At 39.8% G+C, this 19042-nt stretch overlaps 1 protein-coding gene across 1 annotated transcript in view; it reads left to right on the forward strand.

The window, feature by feature from the left end:
* The window catches only part of LOC145410066 (QRFP-like peptide receptor), a 678579-nt gene that overhangs the window by 597 nt on the left and 658940 nt on the right, over positions 1-19042 (forward strand). The gene's annotated exons all lie outside the window — the stretch shown is intronic.

Here is a 19042-nt window from a genome sequence, read left to right on the forward strand (position 1 = left end):
GGTCAGAGTGCTATAACTTGAAACCGGTTGAAGATAGAGATATTTACTATTATCAGCATACGGGATCTCCCATATGGGCTTTCATTTGACACCATGACCTTTGACCTTGAGTGACCTTGAAAGGTCAAACACAAGATCACAGATTTCCAGAGGGCTATAATTTGAAAAGATAAGCGCCATTATCTTAGACTGTAATTGTTTACTGGCACTGAATGGCAGTACTGATTCAGTATTTAACAGTAATAAAATAACTGCTGTCGGATGAGTTTTGTTGTGCCTGGCACAACTTGTTTTTTTTTTAATTATTTTATATGGTATATATATATATATATATATATATATATATATATATATAGAGAGAGAGAGAGAGAGAGAGAGAGAGAGAGAGAGTGCCACGTACGGCGTCATTTTCTGTAGTCGCCTATGATATATATATATATATATATATATATATATATATATATATATATATATATATATATATATATATATATATATATATTTAGAATGCTCCTTTTTCAGTTAGATAGTCAACTTTTCGTGTGTTGCTGATACAGCTGCCTCGCCACATATATTCATTACCTACACACCCACACCGACACAACTGATTGAGCTTTCCAACAGTGCATAAAATACCATTGGACGATTTTCTGGTGCAGTATTATTTGTGTACCACCCTGTATTCCCGCTATCTCTAGACGATTTTGTTCGATTAATGGGAGGGTTTCGAACTGCCGAGGTTAAGTGTAGCCTTCATCAGCCCCTTCGTTACCGTAGTAAATTCACTTTACCTTGGACCAAAATTTCGTCTTTTTGCGGGATATTTCCCATACCTAAAAAAAAAAAAAATAATAAATACAGCTCTCCGTCCTTTACATAACAGTTCTTCGTGACTAACAACATACTCTAGTGTTAATTTTTTCTTAGTGTTCAGCATTCAAGAATGATATATGGAAATTTTAGGCCAAGTTAAAGTGAACAAAAATCGCCTGGAAACTGCAGGCCTGAACTTTCACAATAGGTTCTTTGGTATAACTTATTAACCCAAGAAGCTAACTACCGCTACCTCTCATCTGCATCACCATATTCGTTCTAAGGATGGTTCCGAACTCAATCTCTGCGCCCTGACAAGGCAAGAAAAAAAAAAAAAAAGGTTAAATATTGCGTGTAGACCCTTACTGGTTCATTTCTGTCAGTGTTTTTCTCGTGATTTATGATATTATTGAAACGATTATTGACCTTCATATTTAAACAGGAAAAATATTTACTTTCGATTATATACCATTTTCTTCCACGAAAGTCTTTATGGCTCGGAAAAGTGTATGTGGGAGGGGGTGCGAGTTAGGGCATTGGCGATCAGGGAACAATTGGAGTTAAAACATAACATAATGTGACAAAACCCAATATGGTAATGCAAGGAAAGACAAAAACCTAAAGTCTTTGTCAAGTTCTGGCATAAATAAACTTTTCATTTTCAAGATTTTCGGGTCTATGTAGTATACAAATCCACACATACATAAACACATATATGCAGACATATATACCACATATATACCGATATATATATATATATATATATATATATATATATATATATATATATATATATATTGTTACATAGCCTATGATTTCATCATCCTTTGTGTAATTTTAACGCACAGTATGCTGCATGTTTGATCACGAGCGTGTTCTGCCTCAGTCTCCCCCTTCTACCGTTATAGTAGAGTAAGTCGTTCTCTCTGTTGTCCAGAGCGGGATTGTGAACTCTATGTCCCCATGGCTTTCATTTGCGCGTCCTCTTACAAGTTGTATCAGGCTCTGCCGGCCCCTATATAATGAGCTCAGTCTCTGCATCATTGCCACTTAGATCTGCTCCTCATTTTGTTCACATCTCTGTCCTCCGCTATACAGATATTATTATTGTGAGTGCTCAAGAAATCTCCAACCATCTAGCAGCTGTGTGTAATTTGAGTATAACTGTTGTTGCATTTTTTCTTGTACTGTATAGCATAAGTTTAATTTGTAGGCCTAGTGAAGTTTTTGTAATTCGTGTGGGGTTCTTTATGTCAGTCATTTTTGATAATAGTTTGTATCTGTAATTATTTATCTGGCATTCACTGAGTATTATCTGGTATCTCATTTTATCAGGCCTGACTTAGATAAATTTACTCTTGCTAATTTCGTGTTAATAGAGGCTATTGCAGTTAACCATATATTTAACCTGTTTTTGCCATTACATTATCCTTATGAGTCCTGAATGTTTTGTTGTTAATTTAAGCATTAAACTTTAACTTGTAATTTTACCTAACTCTTTTGTTTTGAACCTGGAACTTTACGGGACAGTAGTGACTCTTCGTATTCTCACTTAAAGTGTACGTTATCTTTCTCTGTTCCGTAACATAAATTTGGCGACCTCATATCAGGATATTCAGGATATTATCATAAGGATATTGTTTGATATTTTGTGACTGTGATATATTCATGATGGCTACTATTTCTACACTTGATGGAGCCAAAGATTTTTTGTCAAATGTGCAAACAATGTGTGATATAGAAAACAGAACAAAGAATGAACTTAAGCTTGTTGCTCAACAATTGGGAATTGCTGTTCGCTCTCATCATTCTAAAGATCAAATTGTTGACATGATTAATGAAAGCTTGTTTAATGTAACTCCTCCAAATGAGCAAACGCAGATTGAATTAGCTAAGTTACAGCTAGCCCTGCAGGAGGCTAAGGCTAAGGAGGCGGAGTCTCGTGTGAAGGAAGCTGAAATTCAGGCAAAAGCTAAGGAGGCTGAGGCACAAGTTGAAATTGCTAGGATTCAGGCAGACCATGAGTATCGCATGAAACAAGGTGGAACTGGATCATCTAGCTCTGATGGTTTTGATGTGGCTAAAAATGTTAAACTTGTCCCTCCTTTTAATGAATCTGATTTAACAAAGTATTTTCAGTTGTTTGAGAGGGTAGCTACAGGTTTTAATTGGCCTAAGGAGTATTGGCCAGTACTCCTTCAAACTGTTCTCACCGGTAAAGCTCAAGTAACTTATGCATCTTTGCCTCAGGATCAGTCTGATAATTATGATGTAGTTAAGAGCTTGATTCTTAAGGCCTATGAGCTTGTTCCTGAAGCTTATAGAGTAAAATTTAGGACAACTTATAAGCAAGATAAGCAATCCCATGTTGAGTATGCAAAAATCAAAGAAGATCTGTTAGAGCAGTGGTTAAATTCTAAGAATGTGGATTCTGATTTTGGTAAATTTAAGCAGATGATTTGCTGGAGGATTTCAAAAGGTGTATTAGTAAAGATGTAAGCCTATATCTTGATGAGAAAAGAATAGATAATTTGTCTGATGCTGCAGTTTTAGCTGATGAGTATGTTCTCACTCACAAGAGATATTCTAAAGAAAAAGGGAAAGCTGAGAGTAAGTACGTTGCCTCTACTCAGAGTACAGGTAACAGGAAAGAGAATAAGGATGATGTTTCTCAGGAAGTAAATACCAGCTTCACCTCTAGATTTCAGAAAAGTAAATGTACTTATTGTAGTAAGCTTGGTCATACTACGGAGAGATGTTTCAGGAGACAGCGTGATGTGAACAAAAAGGAGTCTTTAAATATTCAGTCAATTGGTCTAGTGTCCACTCTTGATAGTTCCCAGAATTCTTTAACTGAGTTAACTGAACCTGCTTTGAGGGGTAACTTAAATTCTCATGATGGAGCTCCTCTTTTGAGCAGTAACGTGGGTGACACTCTCAAGAGTTCATGTGCTAATTTCCTGTCTGATGGTTTTGTCAGTCCTCTGGACAGTAATGACAGGAAATCAGTTAAAATATATCGTGATACAGGTGCTTGCCAATCCTTTATGCTGACCAGTGTTCTAGGCTCTAATGTTAATTCCTCTGATGAAACTGTAATCTTACAAGGTGTAGGGAATAATTACTTCTCTGTCCCTCTGTGCAGAGTGAATTTAGAGTCTGGTTTTGTTAATGGTTCCGTTATGGTTGGGTTGGTTGAGACACTCCCAATGTCAGGTGTACCTTTCTTACTTGGAAATGATATTGGTGGAAGTCAAGTGTGTCCAGCTCCTCAGTTGTCTAGTGAGCCAGTGGCTGTGTCCCAGGATTGTGGTGTCCCTGATGTGTTCCCTGCATGTGCTGTCACTAGGGCTAAGTCTAAAGTTACTGGTGATTTAGAGGATAATGATGATGATGATGTTATCCTAGCTGACACTTTTCTTGCTAATTTGGACCACTCACCAGATGAGGCAGTACCCCGTAGTGTTGATAATTTGTCTCGTCAAGAGTTGGTTGAGTTGCAGGTTGCTGACCCTGAGTTGAAAGGTCTAGCTAACTCTGCTTACAGTGAAGAAGAGTCAGCCGGTGCTTCTACTTGTTATTATGTAAAGTCAGGAGTACTTGTGAGGAAGTGGAGACCCCCAACAGCAGCAGCCGACTGTGAATGGGAGGTTGTACATCAAGTTGTCATCCCTCGTGTTTGTAGGCAGGATATCATTAGAGTGGCTCATGATTCCAGTTTGGCAGGACACCTTGGAGTGAGGAAGACTGTGGCACGCATTTTGAAACACTTCTACTGGCCAGGTATCTTCAGGGATGTTTCCTGGTATTGTAAGTCTTGTCACACCTGTCAAGTTGTGGGGAAGTGTAATCAGACCGAAAAGGTTGCACCTCTAGTTCCCATTCCTCCTTTTGAGGCGCCTTTCACCCATGTGTTGGTGGATATTGTGGGCCCTCTTCCTAAGACTTCTTCAGGATTTTCTTATGTGTTGACCATGATTGATATGGCTACTCGTTTTCCTGAAGCCATTCCACTTAGAAATATCTCAGCAAAGAACGTGGTTAAGGCAATGCTAGGGTTCTTCACAAAGTTTGGTCTGCCCAAGGAGGTACAGTCAGACCGGGAAAGTAATTTCATGTCAAATGTTTTCAAGCAGTCTCTGAAAGAGTTGGGCATCACCCAGATCGCGTCTTCAGCTTGCCATCCCCAGACCCAAGGAGCGTTGGAGAGATATCATCAAACACTCAAACCGATGCTCAAGAAATACTGTTTGGAACATCAGAAAGACTGGGATAAAGGTCTTCCATTCGTTGTGTTTGCTGCAAGAGAATCTCCAAATGAATCACTGGGCTTCTCACCTTTTGAACTACTGTTTGGCCATGAAGTAAGAGGACCCCTTAAGCTACTCAAGGAATGCTGGCTGTCGGAGGAAGATGACGTCAACCTGCTGGAGTATGTGATGAATTTCAAAGAACGGCTGTCCACTGCTTTACAGCTGGCGAGAGAGAATTTAGGAGCTGCTCAGGAGAAGATGAAGACTTGGTATGATAAGAAGTCCAGGTTACGCCACTTTCAGCCAGGAGATCAGGTTTTGATTCTGCTACCAGTTCATGGGCAACCTCTTCAAGCCAAGTTTAGTGGCCCTTATTTCGTGGAGAAGAAACTCAGTGATGTCAGCTATGTCATCGCCACACCAGATCGTAGAAAGAGCAAGCAACTATGTCACATCAACATGCTAAAGTTATATCACAGGCGGGACGAAAATTATCCAGTCTGCACTGTAGCTGTTCCACCCGAGTCTGCAAGTGAAGCTCTCCCATGCAGTATGAGCCTGAGTGATAGTTTGGGGAAGAATCCTGATATCATGAATGATCTCCAGACTAAGCTTTCTCATCTACCACCCAAGGAAAGGCAGGAGTTTTCGGCATTACTGCAGGAGTACCCGCAAGTGTTCCGTGCCACTCCAGGAAGAACCACTGTGTTGATGCATGATGTCGATGTTGGAGACGCAAAGCCAATTAAATTACCTCCTTACCGTGTGAACCCAGTGAAAGTTCCTCTCATCCAGAAGGAGCTTGGCTACCTGTTGGACCACAAGATGATTGAGCCCTGTCAGAGCGAGTGGAGTTCTCCTGTCACTCTAGTCCCTAAGCCAGGTGGGTCACAGAGGCTTTGCATCGACTACAGACGTGTTAATCAGATAACTAAAACAGACACTTACCCTCTCCCTCGTGTGGAAGATTGCATAGACAAGATCGGAAAGGCTAGGTACATAAGTAAGTTTGATTTGTTAAAGGGATACTGGCAAGTACCTATGACTGAACGTGCTAGGGAGATCTCATGTTTTGTGAAATTAGGAGGGACTTTTGCATGTTCTGTAATGCCATGTACAGATTGTTTTAGAGTAATAAGAAATTTCCTTTGTAAATTTCTTTTTTCTTTGTGGGGAGGTGTTACATAGCCTATGATTTCATCATCCTTTGTGTAATTTTAACGCACAGTATGCTGCATGTTTGATCATGAGCGTGTTCTGCCTCAGTCCCCCCCTTCTACCGTTATAGTAGAGTAAGTCGTTCTCTCTGTTGTCCAGAGCGGGATTGTGAACTCTATGTCCCCATGGCTTTCATTTGCGCGTCCTCTTACAAGTTGTATCAGGCTCTGCCGGCCCCTATATAATGAGCTCAGTCTCTGCATCATTGCCACTTAGATCTGCTCCTCATTTTGTTCACATCTCTGTCCTCCCCTGTACAGATATTATTATTGTGAGTGCTCAAGAAATCTCCAACCATCTAGCAGCTGTGTGTAATTTGAGTATAACTGTTGTTGCATTTTTTCTTGTACTGTATAGCATAAGTTTAATTTGTAGGCCTAGTGAAGTTTTTGTAATTCGTGTGGGGTTCTTTATGTCAGTCATTTTTGATAATAGTTTGTATCTGTAATTATTTATCTGGCATTCACTGAGTATTATCTGGTATCTCATTTTATCAGGCCTGACTTAGATAAATTTACTCTCGCTAATTTCGTGTTAATAGAGGCTATTGCAGTTAACCATATATTTAACCTGTTTTTGCCATTACATTATCCTTATGAGTCCTGAATGTTTTGTTGTTAATTTAAGCATTAAACTTTAACTTGTAATTTTACCTAACTCTTTTGTTTTGAACCTGGAACTTTACGGGACAGTAGTGACTCTTCGTATTCTCACTTAAAGTGTACGTTATCTTTCTCTGTTCCGTAACAATATATAAAGAGAGAGAGAGAGAGAGAGAGAGCAAAATTACCATTCTCCGATATACAGCAGGAATTGTATGATAAAACGTGATATTTTGCAACACTTACCTGACAAATGACACACAATGGCTCTACTTTTTTCATTACGGCGTTACAAACTGATATGAATTTCTGCTCATTAACATTTTTACCAATCGTCATTAGCGTGCTGATTGCGTTATTATGGAGGAGGGGATTGCAATCAGCGTTAATTATTACTACTTTCAGGCTCCTATGACTCAATGTCGTCAGTTTAATGTCGTTTGATGTTTGCAGAAAAAAAGAACGAGAGATCACTCCCGGATTTACGTTGTATCATAATTAATGGTGTGCTAACTCAGGCTGCAATACTCACCCATTATTGAATAAAAATCGTCGTGGTTTAACCCCCCCAAAGAGTACTAGAGCTACCTTGACCATGGGAGAGTTAAGGGTACCAGTAATGCTACTGTCAGACTCCTGTAGCACACTCAGCTGAATAAAGTCGCCTATGTTCTCTTGCTGCATATAACCTTGATGTGTCGGATCCTCAAAATTTGCCATGCCATTTGGACGATGAAAGTTTTAATATTCTGCAACTCATTCCTGACTTTTAACGAGCAATGGCTGGATATTTTTTTCAGCATGATTTTACGTGACAGTCAATAATTTCTCTGGTAATGTGAGAGTAACTAAGAGAGTGTGTGTGAAATACAAGGAGGGGGAGACCGACGATGAGATGGAGGGATAGAATGGAGGGGTCTATCGGCAACGGGGGTTTGAGTTTGAGAATGGACACTTAGATGACAGAGGATAGGGTGGTATGGAGGCGATTCGTTTATGGCCACCCCCTCCTTGACTGAGGTGTCTGGTGATAGATAAATGAGCAGATAGATAGTTTCGCTGTCATGGACCTCATGGGTATACTATCCAGTTTATATCCAGACCATTTTATGTAGCAATGGGAATTTACAACAGTTCACATGTTAAATGAGGTGGTTTTCCCTTCAGAATACTAAAGTCCATTTATTACAGCCTTGCACAGTTGCACTTGGTTTCTAACAGGGTTGTGTATTGTGGCAGCTGACTGGCTGTCGATGATGTCATCACAAACGATGTTAGATTTTTCAGATGGTTATCTATTAGCATTGTCTTCTGCCCTTGTTTTGTAAGCGTATTTAAGGTGCTAACACTCCCAGGCTCCTATGACTTACTGTTTATTTAATACAATCATCTGATGTTAAGCTAGATGGAGTACTAGAGTTGATGCAACTATTAGAGAGTTGACTTACGCTTCCATGACACACTTTCAGGGGAATAAAAATTTCTCTCCTTAACAGGGAAAAACAATGAAGCCGTACCGTACCTGAAAAGATTAATGACGACATTGTTCAAATTTTGGCTCGAACAACTAATTTTTATTATCATCATCACCGCGACCTTGTTTGCCTTCCAAGAATGCGGTGAAGTAGAATCCTCTCAATAGAACAAAATGATCTGGCGTTAGCAGGGAAAAAATACCAGAGATGTCCCGTGCTTGCGAGGATGATGTGGCTGACATCAATTTTCTTGCATTGGTCATTAGTGTGCTGATTGTGTTGTTAGGAGGGAAGGGTTATAATGCACGAACCACATCGTGTTTTATTACATTCAGCTGTAATTGTTGTTCCTTATCACTGTGAGGTCAGTTCATGGAGAGGGATGCCTTCATCTGCTGGCACCGATATGACTGGGCGGTGGGGCTGCCTAGTTGTACACACGTCCCTCAGCTCTTCCCTGTCTCCCCATATGAGGGGGGTGGAATTCAGAGAGGGGTGGTTTCCTCCAGCAGTCCATCGGGTTCACGTACAAATGAGCCTGAGGTTGCAGCCACCATCACCACCACCACCACCACCACTACTACTACTACTAGTACTACTACTACTACTACTACTGTATGTGCATGCAGAATGGCAGTTTGCAGTATACCATCAGGTCGATTAAACACCTCCATGAGAGAGGCCTCGTAGTCTCCTCGTCGCCGCGGGTCGCATTAATTTAAATTCGCTGTCGCCCCCACTACAATGGGTCGGGGCCATCTCTCCGTCTTGAATGAGCTGTAACAAGAGATTAACACTAGAAAATGGTGTTAGTCAGGAAGAGGTGCTATGGGAAGAATACTGAGCCGCAGTATCGTCTTATTTTATCTTCGGGAATTAAGCCGAAAAATAACGAATGAATGAACTATAGAATTTCTCTTGACGGGACGATATCATTTGGCTTTAGCTTCAGTAAAATTCCTAGAGGCACCAATAGTACAGAAAGGATTACCGGAGATAGTTGTGAAGCTTTTGACTGAGAGGAATTCCCTCAGTTGAACACTCTTCTTGGATCAGCGTAAAAGAAGAAGAAGGAGGAGGAGGAGAGGAGGAAGAGGAGGAGGAGTAATACAAAGGAATACAAAGAAATACAAAGGAAAGCAAACAGCAACAGACCTTATGGCCCTTCGTGGCTGCTTATTACAAAGTAGACTATGACTACAAGATTTAATTCCACATGCTGAAGGATAAGGATAGTAAAGCAAGAAGGAGGAGGAGGAGGAAGTGAACCACTCCAGGGAAAAGATTAATTGTTCCTTATCACTGGTTTGCTGTGTGGCTAAGGTTGAGTGTAGCAGAGCGATCAAAGGCAGTTTTGTAAGCATTTCTAGCAGTTAAATTTTATATTCGTGCCAGCTATTATTATTCCCCTCCAATTAACACCGAGTAATTCTATGAAGCTAGCTGTGAATATATAAGCCTGAGAGTGTTATTTCTTATCCTAATTTCCTGCACTCCTCATTAGCGCTGATTGTGTTGTTACGAGTGAAGAGTTACGGTGGAACCGCCATATCCTGTTTTGTTAATTATCATTCGCAGTCTCATGTGACATACTACAGGCAAAATAAAATCGTATGGCTTTAGCTGCAACAGGTCACTACCGTAGAATCATTCAGAGAGTAAGTGGCTTTAGCTGGTATTTATCCTCTTTTAGTCTAGGAAACACTAGTATACTACTACGATTAGCATCAGACGGTTTTTCCAAGCTGTTTGTGTGTGTGTGTGTGTGTGTGTGTGTGTGTGTTTGTCGTAGCACCATGAGTGTTGCATTCTATTTCATAATAAAATCCGATACTTATTATTAGTATGTTGACTGAGTTGTGATTTTGGAAGGGTTGCAGTGTAAATGTTTATCTTGTGTGGGGTCTGTGTTAACTATTATCATTCCGTATCACTGGACTGCGGCGAGGTTTAAATGAAGCAAAATGATCAAAGCCAAGTTTGTTTGCTTTTGAAAGCTGTTAATACCTTCAGTCGGATGATTTATTTTTAAAATATTAAATTCTTGTTAACTCCAGCCGATAATACCTCCATCAAGACAGACATATCAAACTGACGTGGTTGCATACACTGTAGTCTTTATTAACCCTTTCAGCACGCGGAGGCTCGCCTATGCTGAATAAAGTAGTATGGTTGCAATGATAATAAGATGCAATAGTGCGTCATTTTTAATGGTTTGTTGTTCATCCACTGGAGTCAAGGGATAAATTGCTTTGATCCACTCTTACTAACCCTAAATTTTCTTTAAAATCTAAACTGAGATATTTTTATATTGATAGGAATCACTTAAAAATACTCTCAAACTCATTTAGTTAAAAAAGCTGCTTCTAAAATTAAATATTCTAGAGGTATTATGAATGGAATAAAGAGCCTGTCTGGTTAATTCCTTTCCCCCCCTTCCTCTCTCTCTCTCTCTCTCTCTCTCTCTCTCTCTCTCTCTGTTCTTTTCATTCATGTTCATTACACCAAGGAACTACGTATGACAGTAGTATTGTTTGGTCATTTATCATTGTATTCTTTTAATTTGCCGATGTTATGGTCTTTAATCTTTGTACACCTTTAATCAACGTGTTACTCCACAATGGGTTCCATCGACCCTATCAGCTGACCATGATAAGCGAGTAGCATATTATCTGATGAAATACAGAGCTGGATTTAGGAAAGTGTAAGATTATAAGGAGAGCCAGTTATAACCTCTGAAGTGCGATCACAATTTATTATATTTTATTCTTTCTTTCATCTATATTTATTCTCTGTTATGGAAGAAACGTTCCGGATTTTAGAGGTTAAATGTACTGTACGTCCTACTAACTCATTAATTGTTAAAGATCTTTCGTAGTTTAATATAATCACCTTTAATGAAATAGTTACTGTTGTTCTAAAGTTGGTGTTCTTTTGCTGTGTCGCTGTGTTGACATTTATAATTATTATTTTAGGGAGCCAGGTGTAAATGTTTTATCCTCTCTCTCTCTCCCTCCCTCTCTCTCTCTCTCTGTCTCTCTCTCTCTGTCTGTCTGTCTGTCTGTCTCTCTCTCTCTCTCTCTCTCTCTCTCTCTCTCTCTCTCTCTCTCTCTCTCTCTCTCTCTCTCTTTCATCTTTCTACCGTTTTAACCAGGGTATCAGGTTCCATCGGCCTTATCACCTGATCATGATAACTAACGAAATCTTCAGCTGGGTTTAGATAACGGGATAATTAACAGGAAAGCCAGATATAACACACCACGTAGAATTCCTTTGACACCTTGTTTTTGCACGACACTTAATGATTGAATTAAATATTAGTTAAGTTACCAATGGTGTCAGCGGTGGGATGGCTTGGTTTGTGAATATAGTCTGTTTGTTTTCACTGAACGAAAGCGGGTCACAAACTGAATGGTAAGTTGTGGTTGCATAAAATATAATTAAAAATAGTTATGTGTTACAGATGAGTGTCTATGCTTGATATTCAATTCTACCCTCCAGGCTTTCTAAACTTATCTCTTAACTGAAATGAGAGGGGTTAAAGATCCTCGTGATACAAACTAGTCCTGGACCCATCATTCAGTTCCTGAAAAAACATGTGGACGGAGTTTTTTCTGTATCAAAATGTCACCCAGGCATCACAAAACCTAGCCTAATAACCATCACACCTATGGAACATTATGCTTTTAGACGCTATGGTTTAAATATCCAGCAATAATACTGCCACTGTCTCCCCAAGGCTGTGTTAAATAGGATGATTATGCTTTCGTCGAGTATACGTGTGTATTTTCAAGGTTGATGGCTTTACTGTAACCTGTGTAAACTTCTAAGGAACAATAGTACTGCAAACAATGAATTGATGAAGCCTGTTATTTTCTTTTAAGTGCCGTTCAGATTGTTGTCTTGGCAATATCTGAAGAACTACTAAATTCAATAATGATCACTGGACCAATATACCAAGTCGTATATCTATCTGTCTATCAGCCTGTCTATCTATCTATTTATCTGTTTAAAGTGTGTGTGTGTGTGTGTGTGTGTGTGTGTGTGTGTGTGTGTGTGTGTGTGTGTGTGTGTGTGTGTGTGTGTGTGTGCGCGCGCGTGCGCGCGTGCGTGCGTGCGTGTGTGCGTGCGTGCGTGTGTGTGTGTGTGTGTGTGTGTGTGTGTGTGTGTGTGTGATTCACCGGGTCGGTCAGGATCAAATGATGGTTGTGATCATCAGTTTTTTACCCTCCCGGAAGAGAGCTGAGAGCTCATATAGTCTGATCTAAGGGTAAAGCCTTGACCTTCACACACGCACAAACCCATGCATTTGCTCAAGGGGAACAGTAACCACCCGCTTCGTCAGTGAAACTTATTGCATCCTGAGCAACGTGCGAACCCTGTTTTAGCAGATGCGAGTTGAGAGCGTTACCACTGAGCCAGCGAGCGGTGTGTGTGTGTGTGTGTGTGTGTGTGTGTGTGTGTGTGTGTGTGTGTGTGTGTGTGTGTGTGTGTGTGCGTGTTAATTACAGGGGTTACAAACCAAACATCATCTCTCTCGGAAACCATCCGTTCATAATATTAAAAATTTTAATTCTTTTTCTTCTTGAAGAGGAACAACAACAACTGTTACTACTACTACTATTATTGCGACTATTGCTACTACTACTACTACCACTACTACTACTACTACTACTACTACTACTACTCCTATTACTACTACTGCTGCTTCTGCTGCTAACAACAGTAATACAAATAAAAAATAACAACAACAATATGAATAATACTAACAGTATGTTCACCTGCATTAGTACACTCCCTTTCCCCCCAAATTCTACTTTCATTGAAAACGTCTTTCTCTTAAGAGGGATGGAGAAATACAATGGGGAGGGAGAGGGAAAGGCGAGGAAAGAGGAGGAAGGTAGGGAGGCAGGAAAGATTATAGGCATGGGTAAGGGTAAGGCAAGGAGGCAGGAAAGCAGGAACGGGTATGCTGCGACGCAGGAAGGAAAAATTGTAAACAGAGGAAGGGGGAAGCAGGGTAAGAAAAGTAGGTGACGGAAACATGGAGAGGCAAGGAGGAGGAAAAGGCAAGTAGTTACGAACAGGGGAGAGAGAGAGGAAGATAATTATGGTGGAGAGGGGAGTTAGGCAGGGAGACGGGAAAGGACGAAGGAAGTAGGGAGGTACGAATACATACGGTCTGTCGGGAAGGCTGAACGAAGCATGAGTTTATGAGACAGGCAGATGGGTAGGGTAACTGTTTTAATCTCGACATCAGTAACAAGGAAAAGAGTATTGGAGTGTTATGTGAAGAACGTGAACCAGTGCAGAATAACTTGTTATAGAACTGAATCCATCCATAATGTGGAACTTTATGACCATGAATGATGCCAGACAGGGACACCTTGTGGTGGCACTGATATTATCCGTCACCTCTACTTCCTGTTTATGCAAAGATCCCTCATCTAACTCCCTATCCCCCCAAAAGAGGAGGGTAACTTAATCAGCCTGCCTTTCACTGGGATCACATTCAGATGAGCCTGAGATTGCAACTACCTCTACTACTATTTAGTAGTGGTAGTAGTAGTAGTAGTAGTAGTTGTTGTTGTACTACTACCACTACTACTACTACCACTACTACTACTAGTACTACTACTACTACTACTACCACCACCACTACTACTACTACAACTACCACTACTACTACTAGTACTACTACTACTACTACTACTACTACTACTACTACTACTACCACCACTACTACTACTACCACTACTATACTACTACTACTACTACTGCCTTATGCCTAAATCTAATAAGGTGATGAGGAAAGCAAGTCCACTATATTTTGAGGATAACTGTACCAGGTGGCCAAGGCAGAAGGGGCTTTGCAGGGAAATTATCAGGATGCTTTCTTGACATTTTATTTCTTGTATTACATCATCATATTCTGTTCAGTCCCTGCCTCAGTCTCATTCAATCCCAATCAGTCCCGTAAAACTGAAAAGTAATAATTCTTTGTCTTCGAAACAAACTCAAACATTTAACTTTTTATTTTGCATAATATTAGTAATCAAACATGTTAGTTCTTCTTCAGTTATGTCAGCATTATGATACATCATTCATGTATTTACCATAAGCATACATCACAGAATAACACAGATATATTGAATTATAATATTGTACCCCGGTCACCTCATAGCTTGGCCCATGAGTCCATCGTGTGTGTTATGATAAGATGGTGATCCGTTCGCACAAGACAAATTAAAACAAATCCGGATTTGTTTACGAATTACAAAAACGATCGAAAAGCTTACACCTTTTGCACGGTGTTACCAAAGTAGAAATGAAGATACAATTCATATCATTAATATACATATAGTGTATATGTAATACCATGCAAATAATGAGTATGACTTTTACATGGCTCCCCCTAAATTCTGAGCCAATTTACCTCATATCTTAATGAGCACAAAAGCAGAAAATTAATACTAATACAAAAGTAGAAAAATAATGCTAATACTATGAGGAAGAAAATATTTTGGCACAGTTTTGGCACTTAAGTAGGCTCTGGGGTGGAGATATCCCGGTCTCACTCTGCTTCTACTAACAAAATGAGTTCGTGAATTGGACTTTCGCGGGTGATGGCTTGAGCACGTTTACTTTGGTTATTTAACTCTGAGTCTAACATCATTATTTTTACCATCCCTACATGACCATCTTCATCAGTAGGGACTTCTACTAATATTCCCAATATCCAATTATTTCTTGCCAAAGTATCATCCTTTACAGTTACTATGTCATTTACTTGCAAATTCCTATGTGGCTTTACCCATTTATTTCTCAGTTGGAGAGACTGCAAGAGCTCCCCTTTCCATCTTGACCAAGACTCATTTGCTAAGTACTGCACTCTACACCAGCGCTTCCTTGAGAACACATCTACTCTCTCATAGCTGCCTGGAGGAGGTAGTACGACTTTAGTTTTCATGGTTAATAACATATTGGATGTCAGTGGCTCTATGTGATCAGGAGAATTCAGTGTGTGTACAGTTAGAGGACGACCGTTTACTATGGATTCTGCTTCTATCATGAAAGTTCTTAAAGATTCATCATCTAGCTGAGACCAGTGCTGATCAAGCAATACTGAAAGTACATTTCGTACTGTACGTATTTGTCTCTCCCATACGCCACCCATATGACTTGCGTGTGGTACATTGATTTTAAATTGTATCCAGTCACAATAATCTTTTAATAGTTCTGTTCTTATTTTCTGTTGATCCATTTGGTTTAAACATGTCGAAAATTCATTCCTAGCACCAACAAAGTTTGTACCCTGCTCAGATCTCAACCGAAGTACCGTCCTATGAAGCGACGGTAGGCATTGATGAATGAGTCTTTGTTCATTGTGTTGGCTGTTTCTAAGTGAACTGCTCGAAAAGTCATGCACGTAAACAGCACACTATACCTTTTCAGTTCCTTACATCCTTCCTTAATATAAAAAGGTCCAAAGAAACCAACAGCAGAATAAGTAAAAAGAGCAGTAGGCTCTAATCTGTCTGTAGGACGATCTGCCATCTTTTGTTCTAGTGTACTTCCTCTAACTTTTCCCTGAATATGTGCATCGCTACTAAAGAAAATCCTTCTATAATCCAATACCCAGACCCTCTAATCTCATTTAGTGCGATGTCCCTACCTTGATGTTCTTTTTTATGGTAGTAACAAATCAACAAATCAGTTATGTGAGATTCTTTGGTAATGTGGCTGGGTGCGTTCTGTCTTTGCATATTTGCTCTTCTGATTCTTTCACCGACTCTGATGATCCCATCTTCATCTATGAATGAATCAGGCTTATGCATTTGACTTGATTTCTTTGAGACATTTTTCTTGTTTCTTCCAGCACCACAGATCAAACTTTCCTTGTTAACTTTGTTCACCAATGCTCTTTTTTCTTCTGGGAATGCTTGTGCCTGAAGTTGTTTTAGTATCTCATTTTCAGCTTCTTTCAGTTCTGCTGCAGTCACAGGAATATACTCAGACTTGACAAAGTTTTGTTTAGCTGTTTTTACATTTTATTTTACTCTTTGCCTTTGATTTTTTTTCTGAAGTCAGAGGCATACTGCAGTAGCTCTGGTTGCACGATGCCAAATCTGAGAAATACTTTAGTCTGTCTAGGAATGAGGATGGATCTTGAGCTTCTGTGAGACATGATACAGCATTCTTCACTTCAGGGTCATCTTCTGCAACAATGAGGCCTTCTACTGACACTTCAGTTGTGTCATACGGTTGCCAAAGAAAGTTTGGTTCATTCCACCACTTAGACTTGTTGATCATGACTTGTACCGGCATGCATCGTGATGCAGTCATCTGGATAATTTTCTGTTTCAACATACTTCCAATGTGCTGGAGATGTTTGATCTCCTATTTGCCGAACTCTGTTTGCTATATACACATGGAATTTCTTAGCATTTACAGACATAGCCTGGTGCTACTTTGCTATGAGTCCAAAATACTTCTTTGTTATCTTGGTAATTCAGCTGTCTTCTCAGAACTGTGTGAATTCTCACTGACATAACTGCTGCTGCAAGTTCTAACCTTGGAATAGTGATGGGTCTAAGGGATGCTACTCTTGATTTTGCCACTACAAGTGCACAGTGCATCTGACCCTTGTCATTAATCAGTCTAATGTAAGAGCACTGTCCACAGCCTTCCTGACTAGCATCTGAAAAGTAATGAAACTCAACTGCTTTAATTTCTCCAGAATCTTCAGGTTTGTCACATCTTGGTATTTTCACTTGTTGCTACAAGTATAGCTCATTTCTCCACTGTTCCCACCTAAACTATATGTTTTCTGGTGCAGCAGCATCCCAACTTATCCTATCTTTACATAGATCGTGGAATATTCTTTTCCCATTTAGAATGAACGGAGATACTAAACCTAGGAGATCAAATATGGAGCTTGTGGTTGATAAAATACCTCTTCTTGTTGCAGGCTTGATGCTTAAATTGATTCTAAACTGAAATGAGTCAGATTCAGCACACAACTCTGCTCCGAGAGTTCTCTCAATAGGCAGTGAGTCCTTGCAGAGATTTAAGCTCTTGATTCTTCCTGCCATTTTTTCTGAACTGAGGGATGCCAGTACATCTTTGCTGTTGGACAAGAACTTATGAAGCTTGAAGCCTCCTTTCATGTACAGTAGGCAACAATAATCGTGTCGTGAAATTTGTTGAAAACATAAGCAAACGGGCTAAGCGTCTGGTACATTCCGCCGTCTGTCATACGGACGGTTCATAATGTTTCACGAGTTACATTTAATCTTCGGACAAAACCGCGACACGACTACTGCTGCTCACTGTACATTACTTTACTTCTATTAATCAGCTGGATAGCTTCAGCTGCGGTAGGTACAGAGCTTAACCCATCGTCTACATAAAAGTCATCTCTGACAAACTTAGCTGCATCAGATCCAAACTCAAGCTCATTATCATCAGCTGTTTTCATTAATGTGAAGTTTGCAACACTTGGTGATGGAGTAGCTCCGAACAAGTGCTCAGTCACTCTATATTCGATCACTTCTTTATCCAGATCTCCATTTTTCCACCATAGAAAGTTTAGCAAGTTTTGGTGTTCAGGAGACACATGCACCTGATGATATATTGCTGAAATATCGCATACAAATGCTACCTCTTCTTGGCAAAATCTTCATAGCACTCCAATGAGACTGTTTCTGTGGTCTGGTCCTTGTAATAAGTGACTATTTAGTGACTGTTTCTAGTAGCTAGCACTGAAGTCAGATACTACTCTTATTTTGCCTGATTTCTTTGGATGACAGACCCCATGATGAGGTATGTACCAGACAGACCCATTTGCTCTTGCAAACTCCTTTGCTGGAACCGCTTCTGCGTACCCATGGGTTATGTCTAGCACAGACTTCTCATAATCTTGATAATATTTCTTGTCATTTTTGGGCTTTCTTTTCCGTCTGTCTAGTCTGTAAACAGCTAATACCTTTTTGCATTTAAAGTTGACATTTTCATTCTTGAGAGGAAGTGGCATCTTATAATGTTCTTCTTCTGGCTTGTATACTCCCTCTTTCATCTTTATTATGAAGAATTAGTCTTCATAAGAGATGGGAGCGTCATCTGTCTGTTTGTCATTCAAGTCCAGATCAGACATTTTCTTTCTTTGCTGTGGGTTGACAGCTTAGTTTGCTTGAGTTGGAACAACAAGGAAACTAACTTTCTTTTCATTACTGATGAATTCTTCTTGGGCCATAGTTCTGTGTACCTGTACAATGCCATCTTCTGTACTTCTTTCACCACAGACTTTTCCTATTATACCCCATCCTAACTCTGTCCTAGCAGAAGGATCGTTTTCATATCCTTGGATAATTTCCTTTGGCTTCAGTGCTATAGTACAGCCAAGTACTATGATGAGACCAATTTCTGTGTTTGAGTCATATGGCATCAGTTTGTCTGTTATTTCTTTCAAATGTGGCCAGTTGTTTGCAGTCTCTGGCCTTGGTATCTGATCTCGTCTGGCTGGTATATGTTCTCTAGAATATGTATCGGGAATTAACACTTCTTTCTGATCATATACATCCTTTACCACCAGCCGCTGTACGTTGTTTCAAAGTGCAGTATCTTCTCCCATCACTGTAGCAAACTGGAGATGTATTTGTGGTCCTGTTGCTTTAATTTT

Source organism: Coenobita brevimanus, chromosome 84 (assembly GCF_032717465.1).
Source record: "Coenobita brevimanus isolate Jiangsu-jjx chromosome 84, ASM3271746v2, whole genome shotgun sequence".
NCBI classification, from domain to species: domain Eukaryota; kingdom Metazoa; phylum Arthropoda; class Malacostraca; order Decapoda; family Coenobitidae; genus Coenobita; species Coenobita brevimanus.